Here is a 9,403-nt window from a genome sequence, read left to right on the forward strand (position 1 = left end):
CCCTGTAGTGGCCAAGGTCCAGCCTCGTGAGGGGAAGCTGTGAGGGCAGCTAGTTGATTCAGACTGTAGAGACAGCATTTAGTCAACAGCCTTGTCTCTCATACCCTGATGCCTTAGAACTCCAACGTGTGTCTGTGAAAATGAAGGCAGATTCCTGACTCCGGCTACGGATAAGTGGATAACCTTGGGCCAAGTTTGTGACTTCATAACTTTTTAACAACAGCTCCATTTATGGCTTAGTGCTTAACTAGCCAGGACAATGGATTTGATTCCTGAAAGGCCAAATCAATAACATTGGACACCACAGCTTTGAGGGCAGGATTATGGTGAAAGTGATATTTTAGATCTTACAGAGGAAAACTAAGTTCACATTTACTAAAAACACAATTTAGGTATTAACATACTTCCTAATATACACTTAAAACTTGTCTAAATTACCCAAGATTAACCAAAAGGAAGAATAGAAATGCATTGTAAATATGAAAAAACACTAAACTTAAAATCACAATATCATGCTATTCTTCTTTTAGCATATTAAAATAGAGGTCATCTGAAATTCATTGAGTATTAACTCATAGTTTTTGCATAAACATAAATAGCATATTTTACCTAAGACACTGGAGTTTTTATGAAAATAATTAGTCCATTAAAATTAGTTCAGTGCCTTTAGAAATGAATAGGCTAAAATGCAAAGCAAGATCTATTTATCCAAGAACAAATTGAACCAAGATTTTAATTTATTTGTTAGTGAAACAAAATTGTTAATCTTCTATTAAAAATTATTTGTATTTGTATAATATCCCATGGTTTATAAAGTACTTACACACCCAACATCTTATTTAATCCTCTCAACAGCCCTGTGAGGTAAGCATTATCACCACTTTACAGATTAAAAAACAAACTCAAGACTCATTTAGAATATAGGTCTTCCTAAGTTCACAGAGTGAATCAGTGGCAAATAAGTCTTAAATTCAGTCATCTGACTTACAATCCAGTGCTTTTTCCACTAAGTTCACAATTTACATTTTTCTCATCATTGTAGAATCATTACTAGTTTCATCCTAGGAAAAAGACCAATCCTTAAAACTCTAGGCCATGTGTGCAGATAAACAATGAATAAGGACAAATTCATGAACTTTCAGTTCAGGTTTGTCAATCAAAAGATTCTGGGCTTCCCTGGTGGTGCAGTGATTGAGAGTCCGCCTGCCGATGCAGGGGATACGGGTTCGTGCCCCGGTCCGGGAAGATCCCACATGCCGCGGAGCGGCTGGGCCCGTGAGCCATGGCTGCTGAGCCTGCGCATCCGGAGCCTGTGCTCCGCAACGGGAGAGGCCACAACAGTGAGAGGCCCGTGTACCGCAAAAAAAAAAAAAAAAAAAAAAGATTCTGTAACTACATACAGAGGCATTCCCCAATGATGAACTCGATGCCTAGAAAATACTCCCCAAGTCTAAATGAACAATCTTTCAACTGTTTAATAAGGGAATTTCACCTTCTAACAAAAAGATTTTTTCCCTCCTTACGAGTAAAGTTAAATCTTAACTCAAGGCCAAATAAATAGTTAAATTATTTTTCTCATCCTTTAACCTAGAAGTTGCTTTTCTTAGCTAAATTCACGGAAGCAGTCTACATATTTTAAGAATTTTCATTTAGTGTTACATCGACTTTCACCTTTACTTTATGGCTGAAACTTTGAACAAGTGCCAATAAATCATGACTGAGATGAAACCGAGCAAGATCCTTAGAAGCAGAATAATCAAGATATATGCATTTGAGAGACCAGTAAAGTAAATGCCCCTTCAATTCTGTATGTATTCAATTTATATTCATTCTGCTTAAAATTATTTAAGACTTGCATTTGATATAATTCCTAAGTCACTAGTGCTTAAGATATCATACGATTTTTGAGGAAATATGTAAACATTATGTAAATATTGATCTATAAACTACACATATTTGTAAGAACTTCTCAATACAGTTAACAATTCTGTTAAATCCCAGTGCTTCTATTTTTTTATACAAACTATAACTTTCCAATGACAGATCTCTATTCTCAATATATTCATTAACAATTTGAGACATTTCATATTTGTAAATTAAAAGTTAATTTTACAGTACATATTCCAAGTTAGCAGGCCAAAAGGAATATTTTTCTCTAATTGACATTGAAACAAATGATTAGCATGCTACAGTACTTGTCCAACTCTTTTATATTCATTAATTATTCAGGATTAATTCTGCAAAAATCCAGAGAATGCTTATGACGATGAGTTTTTAAGATACACAACTGTTCTAGGATATAAGAAATGTTCATGAATTTATCATGTGTTGAAATATACTATGAAGATCTCGACTGCTAGAAATGTCTCCTACCTTTTTAAAAATATAATTACTAAATATTGGTGGAGAACACACATTAACATTCGCCAATTAAAACTCAATTACAATTTTCTGAACTATTAAGATTTATTAACCTTGTGCAAGGTTATATACAAATTATTCAGATGCTTTTAATTTGTGAAGTACTTTAAATACATTACTTACTTCACATGTATTGTCTCATCTGGTCCTGTCAACAATCCTGGGAGATAGGGGGAGCAGTTAGTAAGCCCACTGTAAAGGAAGAGAAGACATGCCCATATTAGAAGCCAAGCAGAGGAAGTGTCAACACTATGCCAGGTACAGTACTAGATGCTGAGGATATAATGAACGAGCTGCATAATCAGAAAGCTTCTGATATAGCAGAGAAGACACACAAGCATTAAGAATGAGCTGTGATGAACACTCTAGTGGGGAAATCAAAGATGCTATGGAAGCTCAGAAAAGGGCAACCTAACTTCGCCTTAGAGGAGTCAGGAAAGTGTCCTTGAAAGAAGATATATTTGGCAGGCACAAAATCAGAAACTTCCTTGCAAGATATGCTCAATGGTTTGTATCTTATTGTGAAGGCTGTGGGAGCAGTGGGAGAAAAATGAGGGGGAATGCTGGAAACATAGGTCTGAGATAGAAAAAAATTTTTTAAATTATACTAGCATTCATTAACCACTTAATGGGGGGGCAGGAATTGCGGTGAATCTATTTCTGCAATCTATATTTTATTAAATCTTCACATTAACCCTAGGAGTTAGTTACTAATGGTATTGATATTGGTGTTACTGTTACTATTATTATTTCTAGTAGCAGTAGTAATAGTCTAAATTGTTGACGATTACTTAAATACCACATAACAAGCCACTATACAGCAAACATGGTAAAATCCCATTTTATATAAAATGAAAGAGAAAATGTCACGCAAATGGCTTATGCTCAAAAAAGTAATGGGGTGATTGTTATGGATTGATTTGTGTCTCCCCCAAATTCATGGTTTGAAGCACTAACTCCCACTGTGACTGTATTTGGAGATAAGGCCTTTAAGGAGGTAAATGAGGTCCTAGGGCCTCATCCAGTCTGACTGGTATCCTTCAAAGAAAAGGAAGAAACACCAGGAATATGGATGCACAAAGAAAAGGCCATGTGAGGACATGAGAAGATGGCCATCCACAAGCCCAGAAGAGAGGTCTCAGGAGAAACCAAACCTGCTGACACCTTGATCTTGGACTTCTAGCCTCCAGAACAGTAAGAAATACATTTCTTTCGTTTAAGACACCCGGTCTGTGGGATTTTGTTATGGTGGCCTGTTGCGCTGTACCCCGCAGTCCTGCAATCCTTGCAACTGCCCAGTTGTGAGACCGAAGGAAGAACCCGGAGCCAGTGACAGAGACATCAGTGATTTGTTGGACAGGGTATCTTACAAGTCAGAGGCAAAGGTCCTGGAGCCACACTCCACACCCCACCCTGTATGGGTGTACGGCCAAGGGCAGGCAGGACACAGCAGCAATCTTTGCTACACAGGGGCGGGGAGGAGGAAGCTATCAGTTATAGGGGCAATGACTTCAGAAGAGCTCCCTCCTTGCCAGGGCGACTGGGGCAAGGGCTGCTGTTTTCCTGTTGATGACAGAATATACTGGAGCCTTTCTGGTCCAGGGCTAGAAAAATTGTTAGCTGGGGGTTGGGCCAATCACACAGGTAGTTACTGATTAAAACTTTCAGCTTAGGAGGGGGAGGCAATCATGCTCAGAAGGGTGAGGTGGGGCCAGGTAGAGTAAGGGATGCACAGAGAGCAAGAAAGCAGCCATTTTATGGGGCTTGAACATACCTGGCCCGAGCAGACCAATACAGTTATATTATTTATTTTCAACCAAGTCATCATATTGACCAAACTACTTTCAGCAAAAAGAAATTGTTTTGGTTTGGGGTAACATTTTGCTTATCTGTTTGCTTTGGTTTTTAGTGAGAGGAGGGTGGACACTCTGCCCTAAGCTTCAGTAGAGTGTGATCCCACTGGTGCAGTTGTGGGAGCAAAGGGAACCAAACCTCTGTCCAAGGCAAGACAGCATAGTAAAGCAAGGGACCATCAGATCCTGGTTGGCACCAAGGTGGGGGATAGACATTGGTCATTGGCAAGAATCAGATCTGAGTTCCATATAGGAGGCACAAGATGGAGGGAGTAGGTTGAGAAGGTAAAGTTTGGTGAGATTGCCTGAAGCAAAAACCTACATAGGGGATATTTTATAAAGAATCAGCTATTGAGCCTGTGGGCTAGTAGAGGCCTTAAAAAAATTGTCTGGAAAAAAACATGAGAATCCTTTCTGAGGAAGGAAGGAAGGAAGGAAGGAAGGAAGGAAGGAAGGAAGGAAGGAAGGAAGGAAGAGAGGGAGGGAGGGAGGGAGGGAGGGAGGAAGGAAGGAAGGGAGGAAGGAAGGAAGGGTTATTGTGATAACACATTTGAATTATCTATCCATAATTATTAGCTATCAACTGAAATGTAAAGAAAAGCTAAGATTGTTACTCATTACTTCACATTCTGCCCCAAGCTGCCACAGACAATATTTCAGATACTCTTACTTAACTGCATATTTATCCAACCAGAATGCCCCTGCATCTCAGACCCGTCTTCAGTTATATTATATAGTTACATCAATGGTCTTGATACTTTTTTGTCCATTGTTTTTTTCTTTTGCAATAAGGGCATAAGTATGGGGATTAAAAGCCCAGGTTCTGTAAACAAACTGCGAGGATTCATATCCAGAATCTATTAATACTTTTATTTAACTGTGTAACCTTGGGCAAGTTACTTAAACTCTCTGTGCCTCAGTTTCTGAGCAAACGTTTTTGTGAGGTTTAAAGGAGTTAATACATATAAAACACTTAAATTCATGCCACACACATGGTAATGCTCTATAATTCTTGGCTCTTATGACTGTTAATTGTGACATTAAACTGTGAAAGAGAGTTTAGCAAAGGAAGACTGGCGTTGCTCAACCACATTCTATTTTACTAGAATGCTTTTTTTTTTCAGTGATAAAACATAATCTAATATGATTTTGTTTCTGTTTTTTTCATTTTAATAATATAATATTGCATCCTAATTATAAAGCATAAAAAACATAGAAATAAAAATATAATACATACTAATATGACTATAAAGCTAATATAAAATTATAGAATGTTTTGAAATACTATCAAGGATTTTTAAAAAATTAAAATAGTAAGTAGCTCCTATACTCAAAATAACCACTGTAATTTTTTTTCAATTTTCCATGAATTCTTAAAACTATTGTACAAATTTTAAATCATGAGACGATATAAGTATTATTTTTAACTTGCAATGTAGTAGGAAGCTTTTCTGTCATAAAATATGATCTGTGAATGTAATTTATCTTAATATCTTTATTGGAGTATAATTGCTTTACAGTGTTGTGTTAGTTTCTGCTGTATAACAAAGTGAATCAGCTATATGTATACATATATCCCCATATCGCATTCCTCTTGCATCTCCCTCCCACCCTCCCTATCCCACCCCTCTAGGTGTTCACAAAGGATCGAGCTGATCTCCCCGTGCTATGCAGCTGCTTCCCACTATCTATTTTACATTTGGTAGTGTATATATGCCCATGCCACTCTCTCACTTTGTCACAGCTTACCCTTCTCCTTCCCCGTGTCCTCAAGTCCATTGTCTAGTAGGTCTGCATCTTTATTCCTGTCTTACCCCTAGGTTCTTCATGACATTTTTTTTTCTTAAATTCCATATATATGTGTTAGCATACGGTATTTGTCTTTCTCTTTCTGACTTACTTCACTCTGTATGACAGACTCTAGGTCCATCCATCTCACTACAAATAACTCAATTTTGTTTCTTTTTATGGCTGAGTAATATTCCATTGTATATATGGGCCACATCTTCTTTATCCACTCATCTGTCAAGGGCCACTTAGGTTGATTTCATGTCCTGGTTATTGTAAATAGTGCTGCAATGAACATTGTGGTACATGACTCTTTTTGAATTATGGTTTTCTCAGGGTATATGCCCAATAGGGGGATTGCTGGGTCATATGGTAGTTCTATTTTTAGTTTTCTAAGGAACCTCCATACTGTTCTCCAGAGTGGCTGTATCAATTTACATTCCCAACAACAGTGCAAGAAGGTTCCCTTTTCTCCACACCCTCTCCAGCATTTATTGTTTGCAGATCTTTTGATGATGGCCATTCTGACCGGTGTGAGGTAATACCTAATTGTAGTTTTGATTTGCATTTCTCTAATTAGTGATGTTGAGAAGCTTATCATGTGTTTGTTGGCAATCTGTAATTCATCTTTGAAGAAATATCTATTTAGGTCTTCTGCCCATCTTTGGATTGGGTTGTTTGTTTTTCAGATATTGAGCTGCATGAGCTGCTTGTATATTTTGGAGATTAATCCTCTGTCAGTTGCTTCATGTGCAAATATTTTCTCCCATTTTGAGGACAGTCTCTTCATCTTTTTTATGGTTTCCTTTGCTGTGAAAAAGCTTTTAAGTTTCATTAGGTACCATTTGGTTATTTTTGTTTTTCATTTCATTTCCATTTCTCTAGGAGTGGGTCAAAAAGGATCTTGCTGTGATTTATGTCATAGAGTGTTCTACCTGTTTTCCTTTAAGAGTTTTGTAGTGTCTGACCTTACATTTAGGTCTTTAATCGATTTTGAGTTTATTTTTGTGTATGGTGTTAGGAAGTGTTCTAGTTTCATTCTTTTACATGTAGCTGTCCAGTTTTCCCAGCACAACTTATTGAAGAGACTGTCTTTTCTCCATTGTATACTCTTGCCTCCTTCATCAAAGATAAGGGGACGATATGTGTGTGGGTTTATCTCTGGGATTTCTATCCCACTCCATTGATCAATATTTCTGTGTTTGTGCCAGTACCATACTGTCTTGATTACTATAGCTTTGTAGTATAGTCTGAAGTCAGGGAGCCTGTTTCTTCCCACTCCGTTTTTCTTTCTCAAGATTGTTTTGGTTATTCAGGGTCTTCTTGGTATCCCTACAAACTGTGCAATTTTTTGTTCTCGTTCTGTGAAAAATGCCATTGGTAGTTTAATAGGGATTGCATTGAATCTATAGATTGCTTTGCGTAGTAGAGTCATTTTCACAATGTTGATACTTCCAATCCAAGAACGTGGTATATCTCTCCATCTGTTTGTATCATCTTTAATTCTTTCATCAGTGTCTTATAGTTTTCTGCATACAGGTCTTTTGTCTCCTTAGGTAGGTTTATTCCTAGGTATTTTATTCTTTTTGTTGCAGTGGTAAATGGGAGGGTTTCCTTAATTTCTCTTTCAGATTTTTCTTCATTAGTGTATAGGAATAAAAGAAATTTCTGTGCATTAATTTTATATCATGCTACTCAACCGAATTCACTGATTAGCTCTAGTAGTTCTCTGTAGCATCTTTAGGTTTCTTTAATGTAAAGTATCAGGTCATCTGCAAACAGTGACAGTTTTATTTCTTTTATGAATTGGATTCTTTTTATATCTTTTTCTTCTCTGACTGCTGTGGCTAAAACGTTCAAAACTATGTTGAATAATAACGGTGAGAGTGACCAACCTTGTCTTGTTCCTGATCTTAGGGGAAACGGTTTCAGTTTTTCACCATTGAGAACAATGTTGGCTGTGGGTTTGTCATATATGGCCTTTATTATGTTGAGGTAGATTCTCTCTATGTCTACTTTCTGGAGAGTTTTTATCATATATTGGTGTTGAATTTTGTCAAAAGTTTTTTCTGAATCTATTGAGATGATCATATGGTTTTTCTTCTTCAATTTGTTAATATGGTGTATCACATTGATTGATTTGCATATATTGAAGAATCCTTGCATCCCTGGGATAAACCCCACTTGATCATGGTGTTTGATCCTTTTAATGTGCTGTTGGATTCTGTTTGTTAGTATTTTGTTGAGGATTTTTGCATCTATGTTCATCAGAGTTACTGGCCTGTAGTTTTCTTTGTTTGTGACATCTTTGTCTGGTTTTGGTATCAGGGTGATGGTGGCCTTGTAGGATGCGTTTGGGAGTGCTCCTCCCCCTGCTATATTTTGGAAGAGTTTGAGAAGGATAGGTGTTAGCTTCTCTCAAAATGTTTGATAGAATTCGCCTGTGAATCCATCTGGTCCTGGGCTTTTGTTTGTTGGAAGATTTTGAATCACAGTTTCAATTTCATAGCTTGTGATTGGTTTGTTTATATTTTCTATTTCTTCATGGTTCAGTCTCGGAAGGTTGTGCTTTTCTAACAATTTTTCCATTTCCTCCAGGTTGTCCATTTTATTGGCATATAGTCACCTGTAGTAATCTCTGATGATCCTTTGTATTTCTGCAGTGTCAGTTGTTACTTCTCTTTTTTCATTTCTAATTCTGTTGATTTGAGTCTTCTCCCTTTTTCTCTTGATTAGTCTGGCTAACAGTTTATCAATTTTGTTTATCTTCTCAGAGAACCAGCTTTTAGTTTCATTGATCTTTGCTATTGCTTCCTTCATTTCGTTTTCATTTATTTCTGATCTGATCTTTATGATTTCTTTCCTTCTGCTAACTTTGGTGTTTTTTTGTTCTTCTTTCTCTAATTGCTTTAGGTGTAAGGTTAGGTCGTTTATTTGAGATTTTGTTTCTTGAGGTAAGATTGTATTGCTATAAGCTTCCCTCTTAGAACTGCTTTGGCTGCATCCCATAGGTTTTGGGTCTTTGTGTTTTCATTGTCATTTGTTTCTAGGCATTTTTTTGATTTCCTCTTTGATTTCCTTGTGATCTCTTTGTTGTTTAGTAATGTATTGTTTAGCCTCCATGTGTTTGTATTTTTTACATTTTTTCCTGTAACTGATATCTAGTCTCATAGCATGTGGTTGGAAAAGATACTTGATACAATTTCAAGTTTCTTAAATTTACCAAGGCTTGATATGGCCTATCCTGTAGAATGTTCCATGAGCTCCTGAGAAGAAAGTGTATTCTGTTGTTTTGGGATGGAATGCCTTACAAATATCAATTAAGTCCAACTTGTTTAGTG

The sequence above is a fragment of the Leucopleurus acutus genome, assembly GCF_964270905.1.
Source record: "Leucopleurus acutus genome assembly, chromosome: X".
Taxonomy (NCBI): domain Eukaryota; kingdom Metazoa; phylum Chordata; class Mammalia; order Artiodactyla; family Delphinidae; genus Leucopleurus; species Leucopleurus acutus.